This window comes from Ranitomeya variabilis, chromosome 4 (genome assembly GCF_051348905.1).
Source record: "Ranitomeya variabilis isolate aRanVar5 chromosome 4, aRanVar5.hap1, whole genome shotgun sequence".
Lineage (NCBI taxonomy): Eukaryota > Metazoa > Chordata > Amphibia > Anura > Dendrobatidae > Ranitomeya > Ranitomeya variabilis.
Genome location: NC_135235.1, coordinates 590,440,668 through 590,459,815, shown reverse-complemented (window position 1 = coordinate 590,459,815; position 19,148 = coordinate 590,440,668). Strand labels below are relative to the sequence as shown.

At 46.2% G+C, this 19,148-nt stretch overlaps 1 long non-coding RNA gene across 1 annotated transcript; it reads right to left on the bottom strand.

The window, feature by feature from the left end:
- Positions 1-430: 430 nt before the first annotated feature.
- Positions 431-9,798, bottom strand: LOC143769210 (uncharacterized). The gene is made up of 3 exons (XR_013214267.1): positions 9,661-9,798; positions 7,406-7,503; positions 431-662 (listed from the first exon to the last, which is right to left on the bottom strand). It is a non-coding gene; the product is annotated as an uncharacterized LOC143769210 (long non-coding RNA).
- Between the last annotated feature and the right edge of the window lie 9,350 nt (positions 9,799-19,148).

Below are 19,148 nucleotides of genomic sequence, written 5' to 3'. Positions count from 1 at the left end.
TTAGCATATTTCAACCATCCAATCAAATAAAAGTGTTTTTTAATAACAAACAAAAAAACCATCAAATAATAATGTTCAGTTATGCACTCAATACTTGGTCGGGAATCCTTTGGCACAGGGGCGTACATAGATTTCACAGGGCCCCATAGCAAAATTGAGCAAAGGCCCCCCCCCCCCCCCCGAAGAAGGGAGGGGAATAGGCGGCGCGCGTAGCGCGCCAAAAATTTGCATGTTAAGCCACGCCCCCTCCACAGCCACACCCCCTCCACAGCCACACCCTCTCCACAGCCACACCCTCTCCACAGCCACACCCCCCAATTACTAATTTATATGGCGAAGGCAATAAAAAATAGACTTACCAGAAAGCAGCATTGCAGGAGAAAGCAGCATTGCATTGCAGTGATAGATAAAATGAATTCAACCTAAAAAAGTGAAACTATTATTATTTGCCATCCCCAATACAGTGTGATCCTAAACATTTATTCACTTTAGTATGATAAACATTACCTGGAACTTTGAACAACAGAGAATGGTGGTGTTCCCAGCAAAAACTCCCAAACTTGAAAATAACAGAAAAACTTGGAAACATTCTAAACTTCTGAAACTTGAACTCAAAACCAAAACTGTGGCCAAACATTCCGCAAATATTGAGATGTGGCAACCTATAATGTAAATAACACAAATTAGTTGAGTGAGACTTTGAATGCCTTTTACCATGTGTGCATACAGCTGCCATTCACCATAACGTGCTTGTTTTTTAAACTAGAATATACCATAATGGTATATATTTAAACAGATATAGCAAAATACATTTTAGTGACTGACGCGTAGATATATTTTCAGTATTAAAATGGCCAATAAAATTGTCAGTTAACTACTGTAAAGGAAATAGTTGCCACTTGCCCTCTGCAAAATATGGACAGGGCAAAGTAGCTTCTAACCCCTTACAACACCTGCAAAGACATGTGAATGGTGTATGATACAGCTGTATACAGGTCTGCAAAAGGCTTAGAAAACGTTTTTAAACAACATAAAGAACTGATGCATTCATGCAGATGCAACAAATGGAACTTTGAAACCAGAACTCTGAAATAGAGATGGGTGAATTTTTTTTTTAAGAGAAGATTAAGTCTCATTGTAAAAAGAGGTGTTTTGATAGCCAATTAAAATCCTAGATTAAAACATTAACAAAACTGGCATTTACGAAAAAAATTACATTCCAGGGGAATCTGGAAATAAGTATGGAAAATCCACCCATCTCTATAAAAAAAAAATAAAACTTCAACTTCAACTTGCATACTCACGGAGTATAACAAACGTTAGGAAGGTTAGAACTGGCGCCTACGTGCTTTTGCTTCAGCAAATTGGTCAACAATGCCATCTATGTCAAGTTGGTTGGCTCTTGCATTTTCAATGCTTAGAATGGCAAGACCAGAGAGTCTGTGTTCAGACATTGTACTTCTTAGATAGTTTTTAATTTGTTTTAATTTTGAGAAGGATCTTTCTGCTGATGCTACCGTTACTGGCAAGGTTAGGAATAAAAGTAAGACTATGCACACATCCGGTAGATTTGACGATAGCAGGCTATTTTCGACTAACAGTAAATGTGCAAGGTCCTTGACAGATGTCAATTTTTGAATGTCATTCTTTAGAGCACATCTAAAACTCAGAAGCTGGGCTGGAAATGCTGGTGAAAGATCTTGGTTGTACTTTTTCTGCAGCTGTAATGCAGCCTCATATAATTCCTCATCTGAGGAAGATGCCAGATCTGCAGGCTGAAGTATCCTAAAATACTGCACAACCCGATTCATTCCATTAAATCGGTTTGACAGCTGACCTACAATGATGTCTAAATACTCATAGAACACGGTGACTTTAAATCGGTCCTCCGGAATGTGCAATCTCTCATCCGTACTCAGTTCATCAAAATGCTTTTTAACTTTTGATAATCGCTTACTTTCAAAAGCTGGGGAGATGCCCCAGCTGCGTGCCAACAAGATAGCGCTCTCTTTCGCTTCATCAAAATGATTTCTGAATTGTGAAAGTTCTTCAGCTGCATTCTTTATTAAATTAGTTGCCTTAGATAAATCCATGCTTTCTGCCTGCAGCATGGTTGACAGTGCATTAACAGTCTGTAATACTTTTGTCTGAAGGACAACCAAAAAAACAAACTGAAATGAATCCATTTTCTTTTTAAGAGCCATTGCCTCATTTATTTCAGTTTTTTTGGATGAAATAAGGATGATTTTTGACAATGCCATCATTACATCAGAAAAACGAAATCTTAGGGCAAGCAGCGACTCATGACGGGAAGACCAGCGTGTGGGACATAATTTTTTTAGTGTGACCGATGAACTGCTTGTAAATGATGACAAAAGCTCCCAACGTCGTATGCTTTCCCCAAAAAATGTATAGACATGTTGCAATATATCAGAAAAGTTTGAAATTTCTGTAATTTCTGAAACAGCATCTTGAAGAACAAGATTCAAATTATGTGCTGCACAGTGAACATACATAGCATTGTGTTCTTTTTCTAAAATTCGGGCCTGCACACCAGAATAGATGCCACTCATTGTGGCAGCTCCATCATAGCCCTGACCACGGCACTTATGAATGGAAAGGCCATTGCTGTCAATGCATTCCAGGATCTCTTTCTCTATACCAGCAGCACACTGGTCATGAATGGCTTGAAATCCAAGAAAGGCTTCATGGATGCGAACTTTCGTGGCTCTCATATTTGCATTCCTTTCAACAGACACGTATCTAATTACTTGGCTCATCTGATCAGTTTTTGATACATCTTGCGTTGTATCCATGATCAGCGAATAGAAGTGAGCTTCATTCACTTGAGATAAAATCTCAGATTTTACTTTGGTTGACAAAATTTCTATTAATTCGTTTTGAATTCTGGGACTAAGGTATTTTGCTGTGCCCTCTGGCAGTTCCAGCAGTTCCTTAAGCAGGGGATCATAGAGTGCTAGTAACTCTATAATTGCCAGGAAATTACCACTATTGATTTTGCCAATTTTTTCTCTGTGACCCCGAAATGGCATGTTAGCCATGGCCATTGTTAGGGTAACATTCACTATTCTTTTTAAAATTTGCCTCCAGAAATTATGTTGTTTTCTTAACTGATTTTCAGTTTGCAGGTCAATTGATCCCTTTCTTCGCCACTGATCATAAACTACACAAGCTTCTAGATGAGATTGTGAACATTCATGGCGTTGTATTTTGTGCGATAAGCCTCTCCAGTTTTTAAGTCCTCTGGCCCAAGCTGGGGAAAATCCTAATTTTCTTCGATCACCAAACAGCCAGCATGGCTCACAGTATGCTGCATTTAATTTTGGCGAGTAACAAAGCCAAGAAACTGGAAATTTTTGACCTGTTTTCGTTATTTTCTCATAATACTTCGCAGAAAAGCATCTTTTATTGTCGTCATTATCTCTAGGAAATGGTCCTGGTGGTCTGCAAGGGCCATGCGTAATTATAAACATCTTAACAGACGAGTCTGTTATAGTAACTGGGAAATTTGCTCTGTCTGTTATGTATTTTTCACAAGCAAGGTTGATAGGACTCGTACTGCTATCAAATGGCATAACGAATTCTTCGCTAGCCAATCCAGAAGTGCCTGGCTGGTCTGCCTGTTTTTCACAAATATCTTCCGTGCTAGCTTCAGTAACACGTGCCATTTGCTCAACTGTACTTGCTGCAGGATGATCTCTGGATTGCGCCAGTTCCTGTATTGAATTCTCTGAGGAGCAAAGACTTTCAGCCCTTGCTTCTAAATCTTCTGTATGTGAAATAGTAACAGAGCTCTCTGCAGAAGAAGGGGCATTGAAGAAACTACTGATTTTGGGCATTTTGGCATGTTTCTGGCTTTCCTCTCTCTTTTTTTTACGCTTCTGAGCACCGCTCAGATGCTTGCAGCTTGACATAATGGTAAAGCTTTTTCCTGTAGAAACAAAGCACATTCAACCTTATATCCCCCTCCACAGCAGAGCTTCATAACCTGGAAACCACTTGAACTGAAGAGCTAAATTCAGTAAAACCTTAACTTTAGATTAAACACCTGATCTGGTCTGTCTGACTGTAGGGCATCAATTGCTATGTCTCCTGGAAATACATCACATCTCCCATCAAGGGGTTCTTGCAGACTACCTCTAGTTCCGTGTAACTCAGTGTGACCTTCTAGCTGCAGAACAACTTAGTATAACCACTACTGAACTGCAAAAGCATTGCTCACGTTTCCTCCCTGGCATAACATAAATACACTGAATGGTCTAGGTCTGATGGTAGATTCAGGACCCCTAGCTGAACATCTTTTTTTTATACTGCCCTGCACCACTCGCTGGCTGGGAAGCACTGTTACCCATATCGCCGGGATCACCACTCTCCGAGCTGCCAGGAGGCAGTCAATTAAAATCCTGTGTCAGGCTCTGCCCTGTCGCAATTCATTGCGCGGCGCTGCTCACATGCTCCTCCATAAAGGCGAAGTGCAAGCAGTACTATGGGGAACAGAGTTGCATCGCTTGATCCAATGCCCCTCGTTGCACATTGTTGTGGCTCCTCCATTCTCATATTTGCTGAGCCATACACCACCTCCACAGATAGGAAATAGCTACCGTGAAGCCTAGGAATGCCCCAGGACACCCTCCTCAAAGCTAGGCAGATAAATGACATACAGATGTAGCAAGAGTTCAGAATGAAACTTGTATCTCATTGCATCAACACTTTGTGATGCACCAAAGATAGTGAATACCAAGCTAACAATGGGCTTATGACACTAATGACTCTCCATTGTTCAGATCCATTGTTCTGAACAGATGTGTGAGAAAGCATTTACATATGGAAGCCTCCTGCTACCGAGATCAGCATAAGACCCCATGCTGGAAAATATCCCAACAATTCTACATTTAAAGTGGAACAAGCTCCATTTTTGGGGGTGGGTGGAGCACTCCCACCGTGCTGTCACGCACCCCCGGGACATCTGCTTTTGGGATGTCCCGCAACACAAAAACCCGGGGTCTCCGGGTACTCGCCTGCATTCGCCGGCCTCCTGCGCCTGTGACCCCACTACACCACTTCAGACTCGAGCTTCCTGTAAGCTCTGGCAGCTTCGGGACGGAGGTTACGCCGAGCACGGCATCCCTCGCATCCCTATACACATAAGTGCATATAGATTTAGATTCCTATGGACATACACGCAGGGGATGCCGCGCTCGGCATAACCCCCGTTCCGAAGCTGCCCGAGCTTACAGGAAGCTCGGGCATGAAGCTGCACAGGGGCAGGAGGCTGCCGGATGCAGGTCAGTACCCAGGGACTCCGGGGTTTTTGCAATGTGGGGCGTCACAAAAGTGGATGTCCCGGGGGTGGGTGGCAGCCTGGTGGGAGGGCTTCACCCACCCCAAAAAGTAGTGGTTGTTCCGCTTTAACAGAAAGATAGATCTGTAGGCATGGGGGGTACATGACTGGGTAAACCAAAAAATTATATCACAAAGGAGGCAACAACTCAATATCCCAAATTTACAGATATACATAGTGGTGTATAACACATATAATCAATATGGCACAGTGCATTATGCTAATGTTTAAAATATATATATACACATATGCACTATAGCACGGAGGAGGAAATTGTATCGGAAACACACATTCAATCATTGGGGGTCATCCAATATTTTGGATGCGTTTACCAGTGAGCCAGCGCAGAGCAAACAGCCTGCTGCTTGGTAAGCATGGAGAAAATAACATTTTTCCAGAGAATCTCCTGCACCTATGATAGTGTAGTTATACAGGTAAGAGACAGAATGTTCTGAATTATATACGTTTCTTTTCACAAATTCTGACAAACAAGCAGTCTTTGAGCTATCTAGAGAAAAGCCTGCTGAGGCTCTGCAGCAAAACTTTTTCGAATAGCCCATAGAATAATTATAAATGAAAATAAAACAACTTTACATAATTAAGAGTATTCTGTGCCTCACCTAGCGAAATATAGAAACTAAGGAAAAAGACCAAAAACAGAGGCGTTCCTAGCTCTCGGGGCCCAAAGTTACCCAAAATTTGTACCACAACTGGATAATGATGATCAGAAAGTCCTAATATATATATATATATATATATATATATATATATATATATATATATATATATATATATATATATAACACACATTTGGGTACCTCTTAATGCATAATAAAGCAGTCAAGACCTCAAAATACAGACTGAGTAAAAAAAATTGTGCTAGCAAAAGACAAAAAAAAAATCTACGCAGGGGGTAGCCCACAAGACCCACACATTACCGAGTTCCAAGACCAATTCCACAGGGTAGATTGCTGCTAGGGTTATTGCCTATTTATAAGGAGATGTCCCGCTGTGCTGGCTGGCCAGCCACACCACACCTGACATCATGCGCGACAGCCACCATCCGACAGCATCCCAACAGACCGGGAAGTGACTGCTGGAGCAAGAACATGCTCCAACATCCACATAGCTCACAGGTGCCAGTAACCATTAACAATAATGCCAGTAACCATTAAGCCAGGAAGAGAAGCCATGCTCTTCAAAAGGGCATTGTAAGGGGAATGTCCAGGCTAAGTGTAAAGACAAATCATAGTTGGCTTAATCGTCGTACAGAGGGTGTATCTTGGTTTGCTGCTGAATAAAGCTATGGCTGGTGAGATCCAGCCCCTCTTCTAATGCACAGCCCCTGGATTTTATTCATGCAGGAACCTCTTTTTAATTTAGCAATTAGAGGATGTCAAAGAGGGAAAAGACAGATCAAATCAGGGCTACCCAATGCTGCACTGTACACACAATCTCCGCTCTGTCACACACAGTCTGATGCTTGAGGGGTGAATGTAGGTACACCTTTCAGTGCTAAAAACCATCGTCATGAAAGCATAAAACCGAGGAGTTGATAAGATCTCTGCGCAAACAGCTTTATTCAGCAACATACCAAGATGAGTCCTCTGCATGGCAGATAAGCAAACACTGGTTTTTACACTTAGCCTGGACAATTCCTTTAAAGCAGCCGGGTGCTGTGCCCCCTCCAGCAGTACACTATAGCACTTTGCACCAAAAAGGTGCAAAAGATTCATATTTCCTGGTACCCACGATGGGCCATCTGCTCAGAGCTTGCAGCAGCATCAAATTCAGCATCTTCTCAGGTATGTGAAGCTGTTCTTACAAATTTGTGTAATTCCAATCTATGGGCTATACAGAATACAAATTTTCCCCAAAGGTAAGCCCATAGGATGCCATGATATACAAATTTGTAAAACAAAAAAAATAACTTTACATAATTGACAACAATCTGATAGTCATGTGGGGGGAGGTGCAGAGTATGCAGAAAATGGACATGCTTCCACTCAGCACTATTCTCATATAGGTCTTATTCATGCTTACCAAAAGTATGCACAAGAGCTTCTCTTGACTCCAACGATCTCAGCTGCCCTCTTATTGGCTCTGACAGGCTCTTCGTTGCTTTGGGAGTATTCAGTGGCCTGCAAGTAAAAAAAATAGGTAAATAAATTGCAGCGTATGTGAGACTGGCTATGGGGCTACTGCTCAGGGTGAGAGAGTGACTGGGAAGATGGCCTGGGATGTGTTGGTCACTGCTGTTGATTTGCTGCATGAATGGGTTAAAGGCGGAAGACAAATTCCTATGTTTGCACAACATTACAATGGTCCCAAATCCCCTTTCCTTTCGGAAGTGTGGACCCGCTAAGAAGCAGGTATAAGGCCGCTGCCCGCACATGTGCTGTTGAAGTGAGGACAAGGTAAGATAGAGCCTTACCTTGGTCCACGAACTGGTGGTTGGGGACCTCTGCCCTACACAAAAAATATAATCAGAATCGATTTGTCACAGATTGAGGGTTAGGGCCCTATTACACGGGCCGATAGTTTGGCCAATCAAAAAAAACCGCCCATTTGTCTGGAAGCTCGTTTGATCGCCATTTACACTGGCTGAGAAATCGGCCAAGTTAGTGCCCGAGCAACCGTTTCGCTCGGGCAGTTACTCGGCCGATAGCACCAGGCAGCGGTGGCTCGGGAAATGCTACTTTGAGAGGATGGGAGCGCAAGCACCGGGGCGCGAGTCAAGATTGAATCGCGTGCCAATGGGAATCCTCTTACGTCTGCATAGGAAGTCTGAGGAGAGGAAGTGGCTAGGAGGTGGGAGCATTTCCCGAGCCACCGCTGCCTCTTCGGATCTTCGGGAGACGGCAGAGGACACCAAAAGGTAAGTATAGCGTACAAAAAAATATAATAAACATTAAATTAAAAAAACTTGTGGTTTTTTTCACTTTACCTGCAGCGCAGGAGTCATGCAGAATTGAGCCCTATGAGTGTGTGATTGCTTGCGTGTTTACACACAAACGATTGAAGGCAATTGATGGACGACAAACAGAGATTTAAGGTTCTGCATGACAGAGGTGATCGCCGACCAGCGACCAATTTTTTGTTCGATCGTTTGTTCATTTACACGAACAGATAATCGCTCAGATATGTTGAATCCCAGACAATTATCTTTTCACATTCGTCTGGTGTAAAGGGGACCTAAGTTTCACTGTAGCTCAGCAGAGTCCTGTCTGCTTCGAAGATGACACAGAGGGCAACGGGCAGCCTGTGTAAACACTGGGGGAAAACTTTTAGGGCCCTTTTACACGAGCTGATTTTCGGTCGAGAACTCACTCAAATGAGCTAATGCAAATGATAATCGACAAGTGTATGTGCTGTAGTGATGAATGTGAAATTGCTCCTAAATTGGTCATTTGCTCAATATGCCACGGACCCCAGATCGTTGTTTGACAGCTGCTAATCGCCTGCGTGTATATATACGAATTATCATTTGTGCATAGAAATCAGCAGCGGCCGAACGATCAAGCAGTCACTTGGGCAATTTCTTGGCATGTGTTATGGCAATGTTTTTATCATTTGACAATTGGTCTTTTCGTTTGCTCGCCCATATATTGGGCAATTTATCTGCCCGTGCAAAAGGACCCTTACTGAGCCCTCCAGCACATTATGCATTTTTGGCTAACCCTTAGTGTAAAAATCTGTAACCAAATGGTGTTTGAATACATGCAACTTAAACCATCAATCAAGCTCTTCCAGAACCCCCTCCCCAATCACCCCAGTACTCAGTAGGGTTTGGCATATAAGGGAGGCCAAATACTCACCGATCCTGCCACCTATGAAGTGCATCCATCTCCGTGTTTGCATGCAGGGCCAAGTGGTGTCATTGTGAATGCAGCACCAACGGAGCAGGCCACACTCCATGTTTGGGGGGGGGGGGTAGGAGATTGGGGAGGGGGCATGGTGCTCCAGAGCTGGGGGGAGGGGCTGCCCTCCAACAGCACTTCCTGGTTGTCACCCGGAGTGAGTGACACGCCCGTCTCTGTTCTCGGCAATGGAGATGGTACGTTAAGCAACATCTTGAGATGCCGCCTCCAAGAATCGAGGCGGGCGTGTCACCCGGAGTGACAACCAGGAAGTGTTATTGGCGAGCAGCCCCTCCCCCCACCACCAGACTGCCAATCATCAACATCGGGTGCAGTGAGGAGGATGGGACATGCGCTGTAAGGGCTGCCCCAGACTGAGGGTAAGTATGCTTATTTCTTTTTTGGGCCGCAATGTCCCTTCAATCAACAATATATTACCTGGTCAATCAACAATTGAATGGTGATGAGTGACTTTGATAGCTGCTATATTCCATCTGTCGCTCCGAGCACTACTGTCTCCCTCCCCTCCTGGATGATCAGTTACCGCGACAGACCTGTACACAAAGGAAAATTTTCTGCTTAATAAACTGTTATTGAGAACACACACACATGTGCTGCGGCTGCCAGTGACCTAGGCCCTGTTGCTGTTTGTGACCTGGGCCCCGTGCTTGCGACTGGGCCTTGTTTCTGTGGGACCCGTATGTGCAGATGGGCCACAGGCCTGTTGCTGTGGGCCCCAGAGCCCAGCCACACCAGGGCCCAACTGCTTGTACAGGGCCCACAGCAACAGGGCCCAGCCACCACAATGGAGCCCGCAGCAACAGGGCCTGGGGCCCAGCCGCATGCACGGGGCCCACAGCAACAGGGCCAGGGGACCAGTAGCAGGCATGATGTGTACAGCATCTGTGCCCTGTTCTTGTGGGCCCCGTGCGTGTGGCTGGGCCCTGTTGCTGTGGGCCCCTCGGTTGTGGCTGGGCCTATGCCCTGCGGCTGGGCCCACAGCCCAGCCCCACGCACGGGGCCCACAGCATCAGCGGCTGGGGCCCAGCAGCACAGACGGATCACAACGGCAGGGCCCTTTTGCTGTGGGCCCCGTTTGTGCGGCCCAGCCATAATAACGGGGCCCACAGCAACAGGGCCTGTGCACAGCATCTGGGCCCTGTTCTTGTGGGCCCCGTGCGTGTGGCTGGGCCCTGTTGCTGTGGGCCCCTCGGTTGTGGCTGGGCCTATGCCCTGCGGCTGGGCCCACAGCCCAGCCCCACGCACGGGGCCCACAGCATCAGCGGCTGGGGCCCAGCAGCACAGACGGATCACAACGGCAGGGCCCTTTTGCTGTGGGCCCCGTTTGTGCGGCCCAGCCATAATAACGGGGCCCACAGCAACAGGGCCTGTGCACAGCATCTGGGCCCTGTTCTTGTGGGCCCCGTGCGTGTGGCTGGGCCCTGTTGCTGTGGGCCCCTCGGTTGTGGCTGGGCCTATGCCCTGCGGCTGGGCCTATGCCCTGCGGCTGGGCCCACAGCCCAGCCCCACGCACGGGGCCCACAGCATCAGCGGCTTCTATCAGTCTTCTATCAGCTGTGACCATGTGGAGCTCCTGTAATGTTTTATTCTGACCTTTCCTGGCGCCTGCGCAGGAGCGCGATGCTGGGGAGACTGTGGATGATGTATGGTCGCAGCAAGGAGGAGGACGGCATCACAAGGAGGAGGTGCTGGAGCAGTGACGCCCCGGAGCGCCCGCCCTGTAGCAATATACAGGAGCGAGCGAGCAGCCGTCGGTCGCAAAGGGTGCACGGTGACGTCACTTCCGGTCGCTCGGAAATGAGATCACCGCGCCCCCTATGTGACCTTCCCCCTCCAACTGCAGCGCAGCACCGTGGGGAAGCTTCCTGCTTCCCCACACGCTCATCTCCGACAGGGCCCGACAGCAAAGCCCTGTCGGCTCTCGCGCGCCCCCCCCCCCCCCCCCCCCGGGACGACTGGTCCGAGCAAAAAAAAAATTAACACAAAAAAAAAAAAAAAATAGGTGGCGTACACACCATGGGGCCGGGCAGCACCGGGCCCCCCCGGCCGTGGGGCCCGGATGCGGCGGCACCCGTCGCATACATGGTGTGTACGCCACTGCTTTGGCAGAAATGACTGCTTCAATGCGGCGTGGCATGGAGGCAATCAGCCTGTGACACTGCTGAGATGTTATGGAGGCCCAGGATGCTTCAATAGCAGCCTTAAGCTCATCCAGAGTGTTGGGTCTTGCGTCTCTCAACTTTCTCTTCACAATATCCCACAGATTCTCTATGGGGTTCAGGTCAGGAGAGTTGGCAGGCCAATTGAGCACAGTAATACCATGGTCAGTAAACCATTTACCAGTGGTTTTGGCACTGTGAGCAGGTGCCAGGTCGTGCTGAAAAATGAAATCTTCATCTCCATAAAGCATTTCAGCCGATGGAAGCATGAAGTGCTCCAAAATCTCCTGATAGCTAGCTGCATTGACCCTGCCCTTGATGAAACACAGTGGACCAACACCAGCAGCTGACATGGCACCCCACACCATCACTGACTGTGGGTACTTGACACTGGACTTCAGGCATTTTGGCATTTCCTTCTCCCCAGTCTTCCTCCAGACTCTGGCACCTTGATTTCCGAATGACATGCAAAATTTGCTTTCATCAGAAAAAAGTACTTGGGACCACTTAGCAACAGTCCAGTGCTGCTTCTCTGTAGCCCAGGTCAGGCGCTTCTGCCGCTGTTTATGGTTCAAAAGTGGCTTTACCTGGGGAATGCGGCACCTGTAGCCCATTTCCTGCACACGCCTGTGCACGGTGGCTCTGGATGTTTCCACACCAGACTCAGTCCACTGCTTCCTCAGGTTCCCCAAGGTCTGGAATCGGTCCTTCTCCACAATCTTCCTCAGGGTCCGGTCACCTCTTCTCGTTGTACAGCGTTTTCTGCCACATTGTTTCCTTCCAACAGACTTACCATTGAGGTGCCTTGATACAGCACTCTGGGAACAGCCTATTTGTTGAGAAATTTCTTTCTGGGTCTTACCCTCTTGCTTGAGGGTGTCAATGATGGCCTTCTTGACATCTGTTAGGTCGCTAGTCTTACCCATGATGGGGGTTTTGAGTAATGAACCAGGCAGGGAGTTTTTAAAAGCCTCAGGTATCTTTTGCATGTGTTTAGAGTTAATTAGTTGATTCAGAAGATTAGGGTAATAGGTCGTTTAGAGAACCTTTTCTTGATATGCTAATTTATTGAGACAGGTTTTTTGGGTTATCAGGAGTTGTAGGCCAAAATCATCAGTATTAAAACAATAAAAGACCTGACAAATTTCAGTTGGTGGATAATGAATCTATAATATATGAAAGTTTCATTGTAATCATTACATTATGGTAAATAATGAAATTTAACACTATATGCTAATTTTTTGAGAAGGACCTGTAAAGGCCAAGGCTGCCCACACAATAATCCTCAACGCAAAAAAAGATGCATATATATTTTTAGTATGGCTACGAAACCAACAAATAGCTGCAGCAGTCACCACATAGTAGTCAAATTACACAAAATAGATAGATAGATACATCCTAAATAATATTCATTCACAGTACCATGGAAATGGACCAGTTGGCCACCATACAATCTAAATGACCTGACTTATATAAATAAATAAATGCACATATGTGTGCATATGCCAAATTATAAGCCTAATAACTTATTGAGGCACAAAGTAAGGCCATAAAGATTAAGAGATTACCCAGTTTTATCTGAAATCAGAGAAACAAGAGGAGACCTGGGCCAAAGAACTGCAAATGTCCTCAGGACCTGAATAGAGCCATGAAAGCTGAAGAGGAGATTAGTGTGGGAAAAGGACCCCACGTGTATCGCCACAGCGAGTGTGGCTTCCTCAGGGAAAGTGATGTTCTGTGCCCCATAAGTTTTAGGTATATATACACAATACACAAGATTGGTTAAGGTAAGTCACCTGGAAAGTAAGAGAACCGGCCGGCTCAGAGATGCGGGATCGCACATGGCTGCCGCCATCTTGTTATTATTCGTCCGTCCTCGCTAGTCAATAAAGTGAGTTGAAAAGCAGTCTGCGCATGCGCCCACCATACCCGATCACGCGTGCACAGTAGACTGATAGTATTACTGACGTCTAAAGAGCAGATCCGAAAAAACCGGAGCGCGCATGCGCATTGGCCCTGCAGAGCCAAGATGGTGTAAAAAGCCCAAGAGAGCCCGATAACAACAGCGCAACAGATGAATGAAGCTATGCATATTCAAACAAGAAGGGGGCATTCAAACAGGAAGGGGGCATACATATACTCAAGCACACTACATATCAATCACACATAAAGCATCAAAAGCGCTGCATGATGCATACAAAACTTTATTATAGTAGAAGAAATACATAGCATATATAATATACCCATATATATATGCAAGGAAGGTACACGAGGATCACAAATATGCACGCGCACAATTTCACAGAAGTACACATAATGTTGGATGCCTGGTAAATTATATGTGACAGCTATTGGCACTGAGCGTAAGTCCAATCCGGAGTAACTTCAAGACCCCAACCATAAATTTGAGTGCAAATCAGTCATGATGTCCAAAAGAGTGGCTCATATACGCATCTATTTTAAAGATCCCATCGAACACCCTAATTCTTTTCGTGATGAAGGGGTTAAAGTAAAGAGGTTGAAAATCACAAATATTGGATAAAAAATCATCCTATCCAGTCGACTGGAATAAACAGTCACTGGAAGATAGTAGCACAATGGATGAACTCTGGTAATCAGTACAAAAACATCATACCTGCATCATTTAGTTGAAGAGCCCCTAAGAAAGCACTCTAATGACCAGTGCAAAGACAACATCATTGGATTTTAAAGCCCCAAACAATAATAATGGAACTGAAAAACCAAAAAATGGTACTGTGAATGAGTTCTTTGAGTAATAGATAGATTGGCAGAGACAATAATATTTTTAAGAAAATGTATAACTGCCATCTTTCTAAGGGGTATAATGGCCTACATACAAAAATATAACTACAATAATACTGCCCTCTATTTACAGGAATATGGGTACTATAATACTGTCCCCTATGTACAAGAATATACCGTATTTTTCAGACTATAAGACGCACCGGACCATAAGACGCACCCCAAATTTTGGGGTGAAAATAGCAGAAAAAAAGATTTATATAAGATGGGGTCCATCTTATTGTCTGAATTTAAGGTATCTTACCTGAGGGCTGGCGGTGGTACAGCAGGTTCACAGGAGCAGGTCCGGCGTTAGGGGCAGGCAGACTAGGCAGCTGCCTAGGGCCCCTGCTGCCCTAGGGGCCCCCAGCCAGGGGTGGAAATACTGCTGATGGCACTGCTCCGGGGCCCAGAGGTGGAGGGGGGCCCCTGCAGGCAGGCTCGGTATAATGCAGGATCGGGCCCCTCTCACTCCCTCCTGTAATCATGGAACACCCAGTGCCGGGGAGAGCGCGGGCGCAAAGTGCAGGAGATCAAAAATGGGGAGTGTCGTGCAGGGAGAGACACTGGCCAATGAACGCTTTCATCACTAGACTGAGGAGAGCGCTCACTGGCTGCCATCTGTCCTGCTGCATGGCACGTCCCAATGGTGAGTGCTCACCTACAGTCAAGGGCCCCGGCTGCACAGCACACAGGGACAGCAATGGAGGAAGAGCAGGACTTACATTGTGTCTTCTGCCTCCTCCACTCTTCTGTTCTCCACAGGCTGCAGCATCTCCTCACTGTGAAGAGATGGGGGAGGAGCTCACTGCACGGGATGGGACACGACAGCACAGCCGCACCAGGGGGCTGATATCAGTGCTGTCTGCTCTGTGTCCCCATCCCCCACAGTGGGTTCTGCACCCTTCTTCAGCTGAACTATGTGACCTCATCCAGAGCTCATCTGATCACTGTGACCTGATATCACAGATTAGTATGTGTGTATGTATATGCTTGTATGTGTATGTATGTATGTCTGCATCTTTGTATGTGTGTGTATCTACAGTATGTGTATGTTTCTACCTGTGTGTGTATCTGTGTATGTATGTACGGTATATGTGTGTATTTCTATATACACTCACTGGCCACTTTATTAGGTACACCTGTCCAACTTCTTGTTAACACTTAATTTCTAATCAGCCAATCACATGGCGGCAACTCAGTGCATTTAGGCATGTAGACATGGTCAAGACAATCTCCTGCAGTTCAAACCGAGCATCAGTATGGGGAAGAAAGGTGATTTGAGTGCCTTTGAACGTGGCATGGTTGTTGGTGCCAGAAGGGCTGGTCTGAGTATTTCAGAAACTGCTGATCTACTGGGATTTTCACGCACAACCATCTCTAGGGTTTACAGAGAATGGTCCGAAAAAGAAAAAAAATCCAGTGAGCGGCAGTTCTGTGGGCGGAAATGCCTTGTTGATACCAGAGGTCAGAGGAGAATGGGCAGACTGGTTCGAGCTGATAGAAAGGCAACAGTGACTCAAATCGCCACCCGTTACAACCAAGGTAGGCCTAAGAGCATCTCTGAACGCACAGTGCGTCGAACTTTGAGGCAGATGGGCTACAGCAGCAGAAGACCACACCGGGTACCACTCCTTTCAGCTAAGAACAGGAAACTGAGGCTACAATTTGTACAAGCTCATCGAAATTGGACAGTAGAAGATTGGAAAAACGTTGCTTGGTCTGATGAGTCTCGATTTCTGCTGCGACATTCGGATGGTAGGGTCAGAATTTGGCGTAAACAACATGAAAGCATGGATCCATCCTGCCTTGTATGGAGCATCTTTGGGATGTGCAGCCGACAAATCTGCGGCAACTGTGTGATGCCATCATGTCAATATGGACCAAAATCTCTGAGGAATGCTTCCAGCACCTTGTTGAATCTATGCCACGAAGAATTGAGGCAGTTCTGAAGGCAAAAGGGGTCCAACCCGTTACTAGCATGGTGTACCTAATAAAGTGGCCGGTGAGTGTATATAATTGTCTAAGGGTTTAATTGTCTGTCTATCCTGGAATTCCCGCGTCTCTGATTGGTTGAGGCCGCCAGGCCTCGACCAATCAGCGACGGGCACAGTCTCTGATTGGTCGAGGCCAGCCGGCCTCGACCAATCAGTGACGGGCATTGTCCTCCACTGCTGTCAAGTGCTGCCATTGTGTTGTCTAAGGGTCTATTTGTCTGTCTGTCTCGGAAATCCCGCGTTGCTGATTGGTCGAGGCCAGCCGGCCTCGACCAATCAGCGACGGGCACAGTCTGCCACGAATTCTGGAATCATCATTGTCCTCCACTGCTGTCAAGTGCCGCCATTGTGTAGGGTGTGTGCCTGCGTCTCCCTGTATGGGCGGCATCTCCCTGTGTTTCTATCTTAGAATGGGTCGTAAATGAAAATACGCCAATGAGGATGACAGAAAAGCAGCAGCAGCAGCAAGAAAACGACAACATCGGGAACAGGAGACACCACAACAAACTGCCGCCAGACAAGCCCAGGATGTGCAATCTCACAGACAACGTCGCCAACAGGAGACACCACAACAAACTGCTGCTAGACAAGCCCAGGATGCGGAATCTCACAGACACCGTCGCCAACCGGAGACACCACAACAAACTGTTGTACGACAGGAACACACACTACACAATACAGGCCACGCACTATATATAACACAGCCCACTTACTATATAACACAGCCCACGCAGTATATAGCAGCCACGCAGTATATAACACAGGCCACGCAGAATATAACACAGGGCACATAGTATATAGCACAGCCCACGCAGTATATAACTGCGCCGCCCTCTGCCTGAACAGTCAGTGCGGAGAGACGGGACTCTGAGGAGCAGCGACGAGAGGTGAGTATGTGATATTTTGTTTTTATTGCCTCAGCAGCAGCATTACATGTGGCACAATGCTGTATGGAGCGTCTATGGGGCCATAAATAACTGCATGGAGCATTACATGGGGCATCTATGGGGCCATAACTGCATGGAGCATTATATGGACCATCTATGGGGCCATAACTGCATGGAGCATTATATGGGCCATCTATGGGGCCATAACTGCATGGAGCATTATATAGAGCATCTATGGGGCCATAACTGCATGGAGCAATATATGGGGCATTATATGGGGCATCTATGGGGCCATAAAGAACTGCATGGAGCATTATATGGGGCATCTATGGGGCCATAACTGCATGGAACATTATATGGGGCACCTATGGGGCCATAAAGAACTGCATGGAACATTATATGGGGCATCTATGGGGCCATAACTGCATGAAGCATTATACTACGTGACTGGGCAAAATACTACGTGACTGGGTAATATACTATGTGGACATGCAATGTACTGCGTGGGCTGCGCAATGTACTGCGTGGGCTGCGCAATGTACTGCGTGGGCTGTGCAATGTACAAAGTGGGCTGCGCAATGTACTGCGTGGCTGCGCAATGTACTGCGTGGGCTGTGCAATGTACTACGTGGGCTGCGCAATGTACTGCGTGGGCTGTGCAATATACTACGCTTACATATTCTAGAATACCCGATGCGTTAGAATCGGGCCACCATCTAGTATATATATAATTTTCTAAGGGGTACTTCCGTCTGTCTGTCTCGGAAATCCGACGTCGCTGATTGGTCTCGCCAGCTGCCTGTCCTGGCTGCCGCGACCAATCCGCGACGGGCACAGTCAGGCCGAGAATTAGTCCCTCCCTACTTCCGTCCAGTCAGTGCCCGGCGCCCGCATGCTCCCGTCCAGTCACCGCTCACACAGGGTTAATGCCAGCAGTAACGGACCGCGTTATGCCAGGGGTAACGCACTTCGTTAACGCCGCTATTAACCCTGTGTGATGAACTTTTTACTATTGATGCTGCCTATGCAGCATCAATAGTAAAAAGATCTAATGTTAAAAATAATAAAAAAACAAAAAACCTGTTATTCTCACCTTCCGTCGTCCGACGATGCGCTCGCGCCTGCCGCCAGCTTCCGTTCCCAGAGATGCATTGCGAAATTACCCAGAAGACTTAGTGGTCTCGTGATGCATCCTCGGAATAGAAGATGGTGGCTGCTGCGCGTGCATCGGCACAGCTTCGCTGGATCCTGGCGGGTGAGTATATAACTATTTTTTATTTTAAATAGTTTTTTTTAACAGGGATATGGTGCCCACACTGCTATATACTAAGTGGGCTGTTTTATAAACCGCGTGTCTGCTATATACTACGTGGCCACTGCTATATACTACGTTTGCAGTGTTACATACTATGTGGGCTATGTTATATACTAAGTGGGCTGTGTTATATACCACGTGGCTGCTATATACTATGTGGCCACTGTTATATACTACGTGGCCAGTGTTACATACTATGTGGGCTGTGTTATATGTGTTATATACTATGTGGGCTGTGCTATATATTACGTGGCCAGTGTTATAAACTACGTGGCCAGTGTTAGATACTATGTGGGCTATGTGTTATATACTGCGTGCCCTGTATTAACGCATCAGGTATTCTACAATATGTATGTATGTATGTATATAGCAGCCACATAGTATATAGCACAGGCCACGTAGTATTTGTCTGCTATATACTACATGGCTCCTATATACTACATGGCCTGTGCTATATACTATGTGGCTGCTATATACATACATACATACATATTCTAGAATACCCGATGCGTTAGAATCGGGCCACCATCTAGTGTATGGTATAATTGTATGGCTGTGTGTGTGTATGCATGTACAGTATATGTGTGTATCTGTGTATGTGCAGTAAATGTATATGTACAGTATATATGGTATATATGTATGTTTATGTGCATGTACATACAGTATGTGTGTGTACGGTATGTGTATACTATATGTGTATAAACTGTATGTGTGTATGTACGAAATGTGTGTATATGTATGTATG